At 51.5% G+C, this 14,689-nt stretch overlaps 1 long non-coding RNA gene across 1 annotated transcript; it reads left to right on the top strand.

The window, feature by feature from the left end:
• The first annotated feature begins 5,654 nt into the window (after positions 1-5,654).
• LOC100899178 (uncharacterized) lies at positions 5,655-11,342 on the top strand. The gene is made up of 4 exons (XR_001951168.1): positions 5,655-5,749; positions 10,079-10,202; positions 10,681-10,870; positions 11,050-11,342. It is a non-coding gene; the product is annotated as an uncharacterized LOC100899178 (long non-coding RNA).
• The last annotated feature ends 3,347 nt before the right edge of the window (positions 11,343-14,689 follow it).

Below are 14,689 nucleotides of genomic sequence, written 5' to 3'. Positions count from 1 at the left end.
GAGTGCGAGAGATCAGGGAGCTGGATACTTCCCCCAGGTGTCTAGCATAATTAGGGGGATTCCGACATTCCGCAATCCGAGACGGGAACACACCGATTTCCAATAGCCTACCAGAAATTTTTCCTCTCCTCCTTTTTCCGACTTTACTTCCGGTTGGAATTATATCATTCATACGCAATCCGGTGTTGAGCCCGGATCGCAGCTGGGGATTAGATTTGCCCCTATCAGCAAGTCTGTCAGAATCAATCATTCAGAATGCTCCCCGATCCCGGCGCGGCGGGTCGAGTGCGCTGAATCTCACGCGACAAAGTGATCGTAGTTGTCAGATGCATAGCATACGATCTTCGAGGCATGTCTCAGTCAGAGGGCTCACAAATAAGAATTCCGAGGAGGACCCCCGTTCGTCGGAAACCTCAAGCGGAATTCTTCAGCAGAAACAGGTGGATCAGTGGGAGATTTCTCGGTCGAGATCCAGAGATAAGTGGCGCTCGAGTTCTATGGCGAGACTTTCGGGTTGTCTCACGATCAGATTGATTCCGCATTTTCTGTATCCCATTCTGTCTTGAGTGTACTGTCAGGGAGGCAAGCCAAGAACGGATGGAGGAGCATACACTTCTCAGAGGGACTGCGTGGTGGTGAAAGGACGAGCGAAGATAAAGCCAGAAATGGACGGCATGTCCATAGATCGGAGGAACTTCGGCAATTTCGTCCGAATCACGCCATCTTCCGACCCAGACAGGTCTCCTCGGTCTTGTCATGTTTGCTCCCGGACATATTGCCTTGTTGATACTCGGGTTTCCATCCGAAATCTACCCGGGGAGAGTCACAATATGCCGAACAAGAGGCGAAACAGGGTAAATATTTTCCGGGTGAGTGGGGAGCTGCTCCAGAGAGGAAAAGTCATGACTGATCAGTCTTGAGCCATTCCTACGATTCTACGACAGATCGTAGCCCGGTGACAGGTATCGGGGCTCATCAGCTTATCGAAGGTAGAATTGACAGCTCGATGTTCTCAGAAGTCGCCAATGAGTCCCGACGAAGAGCAGGGATCTTCTAATGGACCCTGAAGATTCCGACGATTTCCACAAGGCATCCGGCATGAAAGGTCAATCCAGGACGAGAACAATGACTCAAAGCTATAGCAGGAATAACTCCGATGAAACTGCTAGGATAAGCTGGTTCGAGAACATTCGAACAGCACATCGATGCATGGGGTGGTCAGTTCCGAAGTTTCAGCCAGGGAAATCGACCAGGCTCATGAGTGTACCGCTTGCGGAACCTAGGGACTTTCGGCGGAGACTGCGATTGCAGCACGAGGCGAGTCATTGATCGTAGGGGCGCTACGTTCTGGTTCAGGTTAGTCCATCGAAAAACCGCAATCAGACCCAGACCCTATTCGATTGATGACTTCATGCATCAATCTCAATTTCACGAGGAATAATGCGCATTAATCGTACATATCTAAATGATATATTTTATTACAGTCGCCGCACACCGATTCATGTTGCGATATTGGGATTCCTGTTCCTCGACGGAGACTCGCCCAACTTACTTGATTAAGGCGATTCTCATGCGCAAAACGATCACTCCTCCGATCGCCTGCATTTACCTCGTCCCTGCCCTCAACCGGATCGTGGTAGCTCCGTGCCGAGCTTCCAGCTCATAGCAGAACCCGCGCCAGAGTTTTGTTGGGCAAGCATTCATTCAATGACGAGAGCGAGGGGAGGAGGGGAGCGAAACCACAGACGGTTCCGCCGTGGACTGTTCCGCTTCCGGTCGTCAAAATCATTCCGCGCAGAGATTTGGCGAGTTGTGATTCATGATCCATGATGCGGGACGAAGATGGGAAGAGAATCTATCCGTTTCTCGTATTCTCTCTGAAGTACGGCACACGATAGAATGTATCGGTCTAGTCATGTCGGGCCCCCGCTGGTCTTTCTCGTGGGAGCTAAGTCAGGGAGTCATCTCGTTCATGTTACTGCTTGAGGATCAGAGGAGGATTCGCGTCTTACATCCCGTGGTGTTCCATCGGAAACTCTCGAAATGGCACACCGGCGATTGATTCCTAAAAGTCACATTATCGCGCCCTTACTGTGCCAGACGGGTCGACCGCGGTCAGAGCGGTCGATCCTTCTGAAGCTTGGGTGTCGACAGAGCGAGGTTGTCATTCGGATAGGATCTTCATTCTGATTGACATTTGTACTCGTCGGCAATGAGGGGGCTGGGTTTGTTTAACGATCTCCCCGCCCGTGGGAAAGCGTGATGCTTCCAGACACGGCCCTTTCCCAAACCCAAGGATTTTTTTCCAAACGCGGATCAGAGTTCTTCCCCACACCTTGGGAGATCATCGAGGAGGGTGGGATTTTATAGAGTTTAGAGTTCCTAAGTAGGGTGTAGAACATTTGCTCTAACCGAAGTCGGTCAGAGGTTTCTGCGACCCTAGCCGCTCACATTTTGATGTTCCAGAGCGACAGCTCTTCGCTGATTTGTTCGCTTGTGATAAATTATTCGAACTAACTGAGCATAGAAACTTAAGCTCGGATTCGAAACTCCCTATATAGGAATCAATATCCTCGCATGCAGCCATGCGATTCCAAATACGGGCTGAGTTTGAGGGATCGAATGTTTCTATCTCCGCCGCTTCCGGTAATACCTAGCTAGATCTTCTCGACGGATACCGACATCCCGATCCTGAACTAAGTCCCCGATGAGCTGGCACGAGCAAACGCACTATTTTATTCACAAAGAATGAATCACCCCTGGAACAGCTTGTCTTGTAGATATTACTGACTTCATCGTAGCGCCCTGGCGATAGTACTGGCGATTGTTTGTAGTGGACAGCTCACGGAATTGAGTGAACATCTGAAGGACGCCACTGTTCTTTCGTGCGTGGGGTCTGGAAGGATCGTGCTGGACGCTGCTGGCTAGAAGAATAGTCATAGCTCCAAGTCCCCGCTTCCATCCTCATCTGAATTCCAATCGCTTCCAATGCTGCTGTCGAGAATGATTCGAAAAAAAAGACTTGAGATCGAGCTCCCGAGAACATAAAGTTCGCTCCATTTCATTTTCCTCCGGGTATTCTCAGCTGAGGGGCATCCCCTGATGGATTCCAATAGGTCAGTTGGCTTCTCCATCACTATCAGTACTCTCTCGAAGCAATGAATGTCTGCGTCCCTCTCATACTCAATTCGGGGAGTGACCTATCCGCGCGGAGCCGGCAAAGCGGCAAAAGAAATTAGCGAATCGCATGCGCCTGCCTCTGAATCCATACCTGATTCCCCCGGGGCGCTCCGTCTTGGTCAGGGGGATAACATCTGGTTGTTGTCCCGATTTGTGTTGTTTCGATAGCGTCAAACGCTCCAATGTAGCGATCAATGACGAGCCTTGTGGCTCCCTATTTGTCAGCCCGATCCGCTCCCGGGTCGCGGAATTCGCTTCCAAACGTCGAAGCAGTGCACCTTGGACGAAAAATCGATTTACATCAGCATCGACAACTGAAGATAATGGGGAGTACAATTCAAATCAGGGAGCTGTGTGTTTTAGGATCAAATATCCACCTCCGATCTCTTGTTTCTTGCGTCGGGCCGACGGGAAGTTAGTTGATGCTCATCCTCAAACAGCAGACTCACCTGTTAGGAACTCCGGCGTCAGCTTCTCCGCTCGAATTTCATGTAATGTGATAGACGAAAAGACGACAAAAAACAGCACGAGCACTGCGGCCATTATCCTCGTTCAACCGAATTCCTGCAGAATCCAGGCCTTGTCTGAGCTCGGATCGAGATCCGCGAACAAAGACACCGTGATACGGGATGATCCCAGATTGGAAGATTGTCTCTGTACATCCCGGTCTCGCGATCTCATCGACAGCGCTACCACCAACAACAACAACTGAAACGACGCCAGCTGAGGGAGCAAGTCGACGGGGTCATTGTCACGCTTTTATCATCGGTGTGAAATAATAGATCATTTCCTCATAAAGAGCAACACGAACACTTTCTCGCCCGCCTGCACTGTTGTCGGCAAAGCCTCATGATCAGTCTCGACATGTGCTCGCCCTCTCGAGAATCGCGCACATCTCTCTTGTCTGAGTCTCACCGCGCAACGGAGATCCATGGAGTTCTTTCGGGAGCTCGTCACAACAACCTCCAATCGGACCAGATTTCCAGCGCCGCGAATTCTTTGCTACCCCTCCCTCGATTGCTCCGTCACAAAGAAGCATGCTTTCCTCGGAACAAACGGGTCTCGTGTTGCCAGGAAAGTCGCTCTTGGTTCCAAACCACAGAGCGCCTCCTTGGGGCGAATGAACACCTTCCCGGCTGACCTTCCAAGGCTAATGAAACCGTTTCGCCTCAAGTCATGTACAGCTGTACGGTTTCACGTCCCTCCAGCAACATTAGTATGAGGGCTCGCCAGCAACAAAACGCCATAGCTCTGCCGGGTCCCGTAAGAGTACACGCCTCCAGTGATGGATCGTGTGTCTGTCATAGAGAAGGGAACACAAAAGATGCACGATTGAAGACATGTCAGAGCCACGACTCCTTGGACGACAAGAAGACTGGTATACGGCTCATTTCAGCCCGAATATCTTGGAACAAGGGAGGTTGGTATTTCCTGCGATCGTTCTTCCTACCCCTGCCCCTCTCCTCATGAAAGCAAGTTCTCCGTCCGATCTTTGTCAGACGCTACGGATCAGCTCGCGACTTTCCCCCCGGATATGGCTTTCAATCTTCTCGCCGGGCAAAATGATTTCGCGGAGATGTCGCCTCATCCAATCACGAGGACTGAGCCCGAACGCATCAAGAGCCGACGTCGTTTCGATCGGCAATCAGATTTCAGAGAGTTCGTCGACGACGCGACGCACGTCGATCTTCTGGAAGGTGCTTGGCGGACATCAGAGAGACATCTCCCCCGGGGGAAGGAGGCAGGGAAACGAGCAGCCTTGAGCATCGCTGAAGTACTTATGCAAAATAAGGAGCGAGCATGCGATCGAGATCGCTGATGATCCTGTCAAGATTGAAGGAGCTGGAACATAATACCCATGCGCGTTCCCGACTTCCGGTGGCGAAAAAATCGAGCAGAATAGATCCTGATCGTGAATGTCTTTTCCGGAATAATGCTGGGCGGTGTTGCTCTGAACGCCGGACTTTTGCGGCCAACGTGATTTTTTCGTCTCGGAACGGGTGATACATCGTCCCCGTTGAGGATGAGATGGATCGGCGTGGATCGTGCACGGGGAAGAACAAGGGGAGGCAATTTCCATCGATAGCCTAGTAAACCAAAGGGAAGAACGGAGAACTCTGTTGGGATTCTAGGGAACTGCTCGTCGGTATTGCAAGGCTCAACTCGACTTTCGCGGAGCACGTCCCCGGCGACGTTTCGCCCGTCAGATATTCATCTGCGGTCGCTCGCAGCAAGCAGGCCTCAGGTGAGCGATGTGGAATTACCGGGATATCTGCCCGTGAATAGAGCGGTCAATCAAAGTGGTCATCGGACTGAATCACGCTTGAAGCCGAAATTAGGCCACCGTATCATCCTGTTGAGCGAATGAGCGCGAAAAGCAAGAGACTGACACGTGCGTGCCTGCGAAGGAACGGTGTGAATTGCACGTTCCATGCAGAGATACGCGGGCCATGACATATGTATAACTGGCGCGGAAACCTGCCGGATCGTGCCCTTTCAAGAATTCGTTGTGGAGCGGCCCTTCCGAGAGAAGAATTTGAGCCCCACGCACCTATGGGGAGTCGAGAGGGTGAGTAAGAATCTTGATCGAGTCGCGGTGCGGGAAAACCGCAATCATCCGGTTCGCGTCGAGTCTACGGAAAGAACTTCACTTCTCCTCCTCCGGATCGGATTCAGAGAAGGGCGCACCGTACACTGATCTGGGACGACCCATCTGCCGCCGGGGATGAGTCGTTGATGCACGTCAAAAGTACCGCGGAGGAACCCGACGCTTGTGCAGCTAGTTAGGCGCGGAGTTTTCCGGGCTAATTAACGGGGATTAGGCTCGGTCCGGTCAAATCGGGCAATTACCTACACGGAGACCCATTCGCGAAGGCGTTTTCGCTCGTTTCGGGATCGTTCGAGCTCCCGTATCAGTCCCTTCCTGAACCGATGATCGCAGAAAAGATTCCCACGTGTCGCGAAGTCGAATGATGGGGAATCGCTGTGAGGATCACGGGGAAAAATTCTGGGAGACTCCGGTTCGGCAAATCGAAGAGGCGTATCCGGCTCCCGGAACGCTATCCGCAGAGCAATGCGAGAGCGCTTGACGAGACTATCGGGTCTCGAATCGATCATGAGAGGCTAGAGGTAGACCGGAACCTGGGGCATGCGTCCGATTTCGTGCCCATGGCACCTACTCTGCTGGACGCGGATCTCGAGATCTGAACCACGCTATCCGGGAAAGCTTCCTTTCGGCTTACGCTGGCGCTAGAGTATTAAAGCCCATGGCAGGCGAAATTCTCCCGATAAGCGGAAGTCAAATCGAGAGGAGTCTCTCAAAATCTAAAAATTGCATCGGATTGTCATCGCTATCCTGCTGATCAATGGGACCGTTCTGATTTTTCGCGTGCGTTCCGAGCTGGGGGCCAGAACGGAATTTCCGAGTCAAAGGTGCCGACGGTCCCTGAGAGGGAAATCTGAGTGTTGTGTTTGTTCTGGCGCCATACGTAACATAACGTCACGGAACGCGATATTGACTCCCAGAAGCCGCGCGCGATCTAGCTTGGCCTCAAAGAATCTACTTTATTCGGCTCAGGAAAAGCGGTTTCCGGAAATCTGCGTATGGACGAGTTTTCCGTCCTCGCGAGATACACCGAGAGGAAATCATGGGATGTCCTCCTCGTGGGCGGCTGGGGGTCCGAACCATTTTGTCAAGGGAACAGTATTGTTCTCATCGTTGTTCTCCCTGCAAGGATTTGTGCAACGAGTCAAAGCTCTTGCGTAGTTCCCATGCTTGGCTGGAGCCCGACAAGCGCCCGAGACGAGACAGGACATCAGTGAGCTCTCACCCCCAGTGGCGATCGTCACGAAGGTTGCAACTTGGCAGAATGCCGTCCTCGGAAGAACTCACTGCACGAATAAGATTCCGAAAGAGCTTCAGGTGGGGACTGGATTAGCGACAGTGAGCCGTAGACTGGAAAAGCGTAATCATGAGAATTTCCAGAAGGACCATCCAGGGACTCGAAAGAAGAGGAAAACAAGGCCCACAACCGGTGAGCGCAAGCTAGAGAAAACGCGGAACAGTCAAGTCTACGGAGGAGAGCTCCTCTTGAGAGTGATTAATGCTCCAGTGTCAGCTCATCGGCAGGCTGCTCTGAAAATAAGGCAGATAGAGGCTTGGATAGTTTACATTCAATCAATCAACGCAGATCGCATGAGACGAGGCCTTGATGACTCCAAGGCGAAACCCAGACCCGGCATCAAACTTTGCGGAGAGATATGCCTCGATCTGTCGCATGAATTATAAGACTCACAGTCTTACAGCCGAAGTGAGGCATCGATATAATTCTCAAGCTCCGGCTCCGGGTGAATTTCGAAAAATGCTACTCCTCATGAGTCCGAGTAATGGACGGCCGTTGAGAGCTCGCTGGAAACCTTGAAGAGAGCCGAAGCCATCGTCATTGACTCGGCAGTGACTTAATGAGCAGATCTGTTCTCTGCGCCATGTCTACAAGTCATCAGCCCATCGAGCGGAAGCTAGAGGACTGGAGGCGAATCCACGCTCATTACTCCTGGATCGGAGGATCGTGTGATCTCAGGACAGCAGATTCCTCACATAGCATGCATCCCTAAGACCCTCACGATGTTCAGGAGGATGCGTGCTTTTGGTGGTAAGCAATCACGGCCTTCCGTTTTCCTATCCCTATCTGAAGGACAATGGGGAGGCTGGCGGATGCAGGGAGGGGCTGGCGATGCTGCCGTCTGCTCTCGTGCCACTTGTATGCTTTCCCCCGCGAGCTCACCCTCAGCGAACGAGGCATTATTCCCGATCACGACGGCGTTCTCCAGCGATGAGCCGCTGAATGCGACGAATCGAGTGTCCTCTGTCTGCAGATCGATAATACCCCGTCGATCGATTATACTTTAAATTTACCTATGTTCATATCTTCTCAGATGATTATGGCGAGGCATACCTCGGGAATAACGGTGGAGCTCGTCAGACGAACGATTCGAGGAATATTCCTTGCGCTTGAGAGCTTGACCGGAAGAATTTTCGTTGTAACGGCGATGAGCCTTCCGCTCTGCCGATCGGGAGAAATCTCCACATGGTGGAGTTCTCCTTAGCAGCGGCAATGCGCGGTCTGTAGCACCGCTTGGAGAAGAAATTCGGGGACGGAGATCAAGACTCCCCTGGGGAATGCCTCGAGTGGTCGCCAGCCCGATTCGATCTTTGTGAGCGGCAAACTTTCGACGCTTTTCGGGATGTCAGAGCCTAGTTCTCGTTTGACTCTTACGACTAGACTTGTCTTCTCGGTCAGCCATAGGGAGGGCGAGCATCCGACTTTCCCCCGACCAGGAAGTCTAAGTAATGATCGACAAGAGGGTTTCTGACTGAAGCGCTCGCTCGCAATCCCCTCAAAAGAGCGGGTCCACTTTTCCGTCTCCCGGAAACCATTACGTGGAGCCGAAAGCTTTCTCATTGAACATCGAATGTTCCCGTGCCGCAAGCGATTGTACGCTTTCACGACACGAGGCACTTGCGGAGCGACCATCGCAAACGTCAACTGCACACATGACGACAGCAGGTCTAAAGGGAAGACGCGAAGCCTCTTCGAGAAATAACGTGATTTTCCGCCTGAATCCTTGAGTGGTCAGCGGAGAGACTTTCGTAAGGGTAAACACCGTCCAAGTGGACTCCCGTTGGAGTCCTGGGAGGCTCTAACTCAGAGGGTCTCTTCTCGAATGCGGAACTTAGTTGGGAGTTTCCGAAGGTTCCTCGTATAGGGGAAAGAGTAGGATCCGATCCGAGGGCGATCGACCCTCACATGCATGTTTACCCGGATCGGTATGGCTCCTGCTCGGCTGCGGTCACCCAATCTGAACCCTAATACGAAATTCCCTCGATCGTCATTTGTAAAGCTGCATCATCAATGTTGGGGCGACCCTCTGAATTCCGGAATGGATGTTAAGAAGGCTCGCTTGCTACATTCGGCAATCCGAGAATATCCTCCGAGGCATTCCGACCCCGGAGGATGATGAAGCCAGGTGGTTTTTCGTTTTCTGTAGCTCGGAACCATCGGGTGAGTCAATTCATCGCGGGAGTGCGATGGGGAGATAGGTATGCGTTGAGATTCCGCGGCGAGCGGAGTTCATGACTGAAGAGGTTGGTGCCCGGGAACAGCTCAGCGCTCCTCTTGCGTGGCGAGGAGCTTATCCCGAGGTCACGACCATCGGGAAATTCGTACGAGAGGCGATTTTCCGTGGGGATAATATTGAGGCGGGAATATCGATCCAGCCGATCGCTCCAGCTGGATGTATACGTAGATTGCGACAGCGAAGAAAATCAGGTGTATCTGGACTTTTCGGAGTCCCTTATAATGAGTATTGGAGTGCTTCGGCAGTGCATGAGCCTGTGCAGAAAAAAAAATTCCTGTCTTTTTCGTCGACATCCGTGGAACTCCGAAGCTATGAGCGTGGCCTGTAGGGTATAGGAATAGTAGACATGTCTCTACCTGGACGCAGCCGCGATTCACCGTCAACCGTGAGAACCCATGACGGCTATTCACGGTAGCGTTCCAACCCTCCGAGAGCGAACGCGATTTCGATAGTTTAGAAGGAACTCTGTCGTCTCGATGAGACAACTAGTGTTGGAACTCCATAAAGAGACGTATTGGAGGACATCGATGGAGCTACAATACGCCGCGGGTTCGGGACTTTGGGCCAGATGTATAGTATATCCACAGGGAAGATGGACTCACTCAGTTCAAAAATGACGCGGCAGGCGCCAGATTCAGATCGCAATCGACTTTCTCACTGTTTGCGAACGTAGACGAAGTTCAATCATGATCGGTTGGGGCCTGCACTGAGCTAAGTATCTGCCCGTCCAATGCTAAGGAAGCTTGTCTGGATCTTACAGAGTATTGTGGATTTCAAAGCTTAAGAAATCATCTCTCTTCCCCACCGAGGGCATCACATTGAAATTATATCCAAGCGTAAATACGGAAAGATCCCACGGATCGGCTATTGAATCGGAGAGAAGGGTGAGCGTCCTGGTAGGGTTGTTAAGTGTATACGGCATCAATCAAGGCGTTATCACCTGCTCGATAGAATCCGAACCCCGTCCCTGTTAATGGCCTCGGGTTCTTACGCTGCTGCACGAGCACGACTCGTCGGAATCCTCGATGGATAAATTCCGAGTGGAAAAATCCGCTATACCGGCGCCAACACAAGGAATCCAGAGCAACATCGAGAAAACCTCTGAGGAACGAGCGCGCTTTCCGAGCCTCGCTTCTCGCCCCTCTCTGTTCGCAATCTATCGCCGAAGAAATCGAACATATCTGGTCCTCTTTCCCACTGGCATCTCACCGCGAGTTCCGAAATAGAAACCCATGGAATTCATGCGCTTATAAGCAGAGTACGAGTCACATTCAAGTCACTGTCTCAATCGGCTCGGTCTCTGTCGTCGCTGGCTCTTTCTTTCGTCAGGATCAGAAGCTCACAATCCTTTCGCTATCGCAGTGAAGAACGGTCGTACTCTCGGTTAAGAAGTCAGCTATCGTTTCTTGAGAACACTTCTGATGGCTCCGAACTCGAATGTCAGCCCTCTGTCAACCCCGAGCCCTCTGCCTACCCCGAGCCCTCTGTCTGCCCTGAGCCCTCTGCCTACCCCGAGCCCTCTGCCTACCCCGAGCCCTCTGCCTACATGGAGGTGAGTCGAATGTTGCGAACGAATATGTGGAAACCCATACCTCGATTCGTATCAAGTCAGAAGGCATTCGCTCCAGACTCCATTGAGTCTTGGGGAAGCTGTAAAGCTCAAGTTCGGAGACATCATCAATCATGGAGTCAGCACCGCGGTCTCTCTAATTTCTCTCCTCCTGATTCCAGGTTCGAAGACCGACGCTTGGAAATACGCAGCCATTATTATGGGCAATGCCCGACCGAACGGCAGAATCAGACCAATCGGCAGAAAAATCGGAAAGGCCAGACTTTGCGCGGTCAAATAGCTCCGGTGGTCGACTTTATGGACCGGGTGCACAATGAACTCGTTAGGCAATTGGGGGATAAATACCTCGATCTTTTGGACGAGTACCGACGAGTCAATCCTGAATTGTGCAATGAATAGCTCCAATGAGAAGGAGCGGTATGATACCGAATATACAAAGAAATAAACGTAACTTCCTATTGTAGACTCTGTCTTGGCGGTCCCTAAAGCAGACTAGTCCACCCTACCGAAAGGTGGAGCTCTCGCTCCATTCTGGCTGGTATCCTCCGAGGCATTCCGACCCCGGAGGATGATGAAGCCAGGTAGTTTTTCGTTTTCTGTAGCTCGGAACTCGGACCCACCGGGCGAGTCGATTCATTGCGGGAGTGGGATGCGGAGATAGGTATGCGTTGAGATTCCGCGGCGAGCGAGGTTTATGACTGAAGAGGATGGTGCCCGGGAACAGCTCAGCGCTCCTCTTGCGTGGCGAGGAGCTTATCCCGAGATCACGACCATCGGGAAATTCGTCTAAGAGGCGATTTCCCCTGGGGATAATATTGAGGCGGGAATATCGATCCAGTCGATCGCCCCAGTTGGATGCATAGATTGCGGCAGCGAAGGAAATAGGTTGTATTTGAACTTTTCGGAGTCCCTTATTAAGAGTATTGGAGTGCTTCGGTGGTGCATGAGCCTGTGCAGAAAAAAAAACTCCTGTCTTTTTCGTCGACATCCGTGGAACTCCGAAGCTATGAGCGTGGCCTGTAGGGTATAGGAATAGTAGACATGTCTCTACCTAGACGCAGCCGCGATCCACCGTCAACCGTGAGAACCCATGACGGCTATTCACGGCAGCGTTCCAACCCTCCGAGAGGGATCACGCCGCCCTGAGCCTCACGCGAGATCCATGTTCCCTCAGCGGATCGGAGTCGAATCCGCGGGGCTCCGCTTCCCCTCTCGAGCCTACATCGAGTCCCACGTTCTGAATGTTCCCTGGACTCCGCTTTCCGTTAGGAATATCTTCTCCACAAGCGGTCTGTAAGGGATTCGCGACGCATCTCAGAAAGAGATTCCCTCAACCGACGGAATCCGGCCCGAGAAAAAAACGCGGTAATGATCCCCTTGCTCCGCGGCGCTCTCACGGATGTATTTTTTCCTCTACTCATCGCTCGCGAACGCGGTTTCGATGGTTCAGGGAGAACTCTGTTGTCTCGATGAAACAACTAGGGTTGGAACTCCATAAAGAGACGTATTGGAGGACCACGATTGAGCTACAATAGGCCGCGGTCTCGGGACTCTGGGTCAGGTATATACATATGTATGCCCAGCGCGGGGAAAATGGACTTTGTTCAAAAATGACGCGGCAGGCTCGAGATTCAGATCGCAATCGACTTTCACACCGTTTGCGAACGTGGACGAAGTTCAATCACGATCGGTTGGGGCCTGCACTGAGCTAAGTATCTGCCCGTCCAATGCTACTGAAGCTTGTCTGGATCTTACAGAATATTGTGTTATTGTAGGCTTAAGAAATCATCTCTCTCCCCAACCGAGGGTATCCTATTGAAATTATATCGAAGCGTGAATACGGAAAGATCCCACGGATCGGCTATTGAATCGGAGCGAACGGTGGGTGTCCTCGTAGGGTTATTGAATCCAGAGCAACATCGAGAACACCCCTGAGGAACGAGCGCACTTTCAGAGCCTCGCCCATCTCTGTTCGCCATCTATCACCAAAGAAGTCGAACATATCTGCCCTCGGAAGACAGCTCATTATTTCGAAATCTAGGCATTCCTTTCGGTTGTGTGATGTCCGGTGCACGGCCAGGTGGCAGATCGCATAATCCCCCCGCCGCTCTTCTTCAATTAACACCCCGATTCTAATCTAGTCCTCTCTCCCACTGGCATCTCACCGCGAATTCCGAAATAGAAACCCATGAAATTCATGCGCTTATAAGCAGAGTTCGAATCACATTCAAGTCACTGTCCCGATCGGCTCGGTCTCTGTCTTCGCTGGGATCCTTCTTTCGTCAGGATCAGAGGCTCACAATCCTTTCGCTATCGCAGTGAAGAACGGTCATACTCTCGTTTAAGAAGTCAGCTATCGTTTCTTGAGAATACTTCTGATGGCTCCGAATCAGAATGTCAGCCCTCTGTCTACCTCGAGCCCGCTGTCTACATGGATGTGAGTCGGAAGTTGCGAACGAGTATGTGGAACTCCACCCCTCGATTCGTATCGAGTCAGAAGGCATTCGCTCCGGACTCCATTGAATCTTGGGGAAGCTGTCAAGATTCGACTCGGATTCAACATCATCAATCATGGAGTCAGCATCCCGGTCTCTCTAATATGTCTTCTTCTGATTCAAGGCTCCAAGACCGACGCTCGGAATTACAACGCCGTTATTCTGGGCAATGCCCGACCGAGCGGCAGAATCAGACCAATCGGCAGAAAAATCGGAAAGGCCAGGCTTTGCGCGGTCAAATAGCTCCGGTGTTCGATTACTTGGACCGGGTGCACAATGAACTCGTTAGGCAATTGGGGGATAAATACCTCGATCTTTTGGACGAGTACCGACGAGTCAATCCTGAATTGTGCGATGAATAGCTCCAATGAAAAGGAGCGGTATGATACTGAATATACAAAGAAATAAACGTAATTTCCTATTGTAAAATCTGTCTTGGCGGTCCGTGAAGCAGACTAGTCCACGCTACCGAAAGGTGGAGCTCTTGCTTCATTCTCCCTAGTCCCCGGGTTCGGATGGGTCAGTTCAATAGGGCGACTCAAATGGAGAGAGATGTACTGAACACACTACTGAATGCCTTTCAATAAAAGCTCCGGATTCTCTTTTCCCGACCTCCTCGTCGGAAGACCTCAATGAGGGAGAGCTCAGTGATGAAAAGGGGCCCCTGTTAGGTAATGCGACACTCGCTTGACGGAAGTTCATATGAGAGAGAAACTTCTATCTATAGTTTCAATAATTCTGCGAACAAATCATCGCAGTCGTTCCCACTCCCACTACGAAGTGTAGAGGACCGGGAAATCGCAATAAGCACAGGATTCCCGCTGCGACAATGAATTTTTCTCTCTCTACGATGAATGGCGACTGAGCTTTGTGTATGCACATCTGGGCAACGCAGGTGTGTCGAGGGCCTCGTGATATAGCGGGGCCTCTAATAGAGTGATGCTCCTAATAGTGAGAGGCTTCTGATATTTCTAAAGAATGTTCCAGCAGGCTTCCATGAGGCGAAGGCTGACGTGTTTCTTGGGGGGCTTGCGATAGAGAGCGGCTTCAGTTAGCGAAGGGCTTGAGCTCGAGAGGGGAATTCATTGGTCAAGTCACGGTGTACAGTGGAACCGCGTTACAACGGACCGCTTGCAACTCGTTTCGCTCATTGCTTTGGAATTCCGCTGTGAGGAAAGATGTTCAGCACTGCCTCTGAGGAGATGCGGCCAATGAGGCTGCTGAGGAACGTTCGTGATACCGAAAATTTCGCCATAACGCATTCTGTTGCAATCAAATGTCACCGTACGAATATTCAAAATAATAA

The sequence above is a fragment of the Galendromus occidentalis genome, unplaced genomic scaffold (assembly GCF_000255335.2).
Source record: "Galendromus occidentalis unplaced genomic scaffold, Mocc_1.1 scf7180000077233, whole genome shotgun sequence".
Classification (NCBI taxonomy): Eukaryota; Metazoa; Arthropoda; class Arachnida; order Mesostigmata; family Phytoseiidae; genus Galendromus; species Galendromus occidentalis.
Note: the sequence above shows the minus strand (reverse complement) of the source record. Positions and strands in the feature narration are given on the sequence as shown.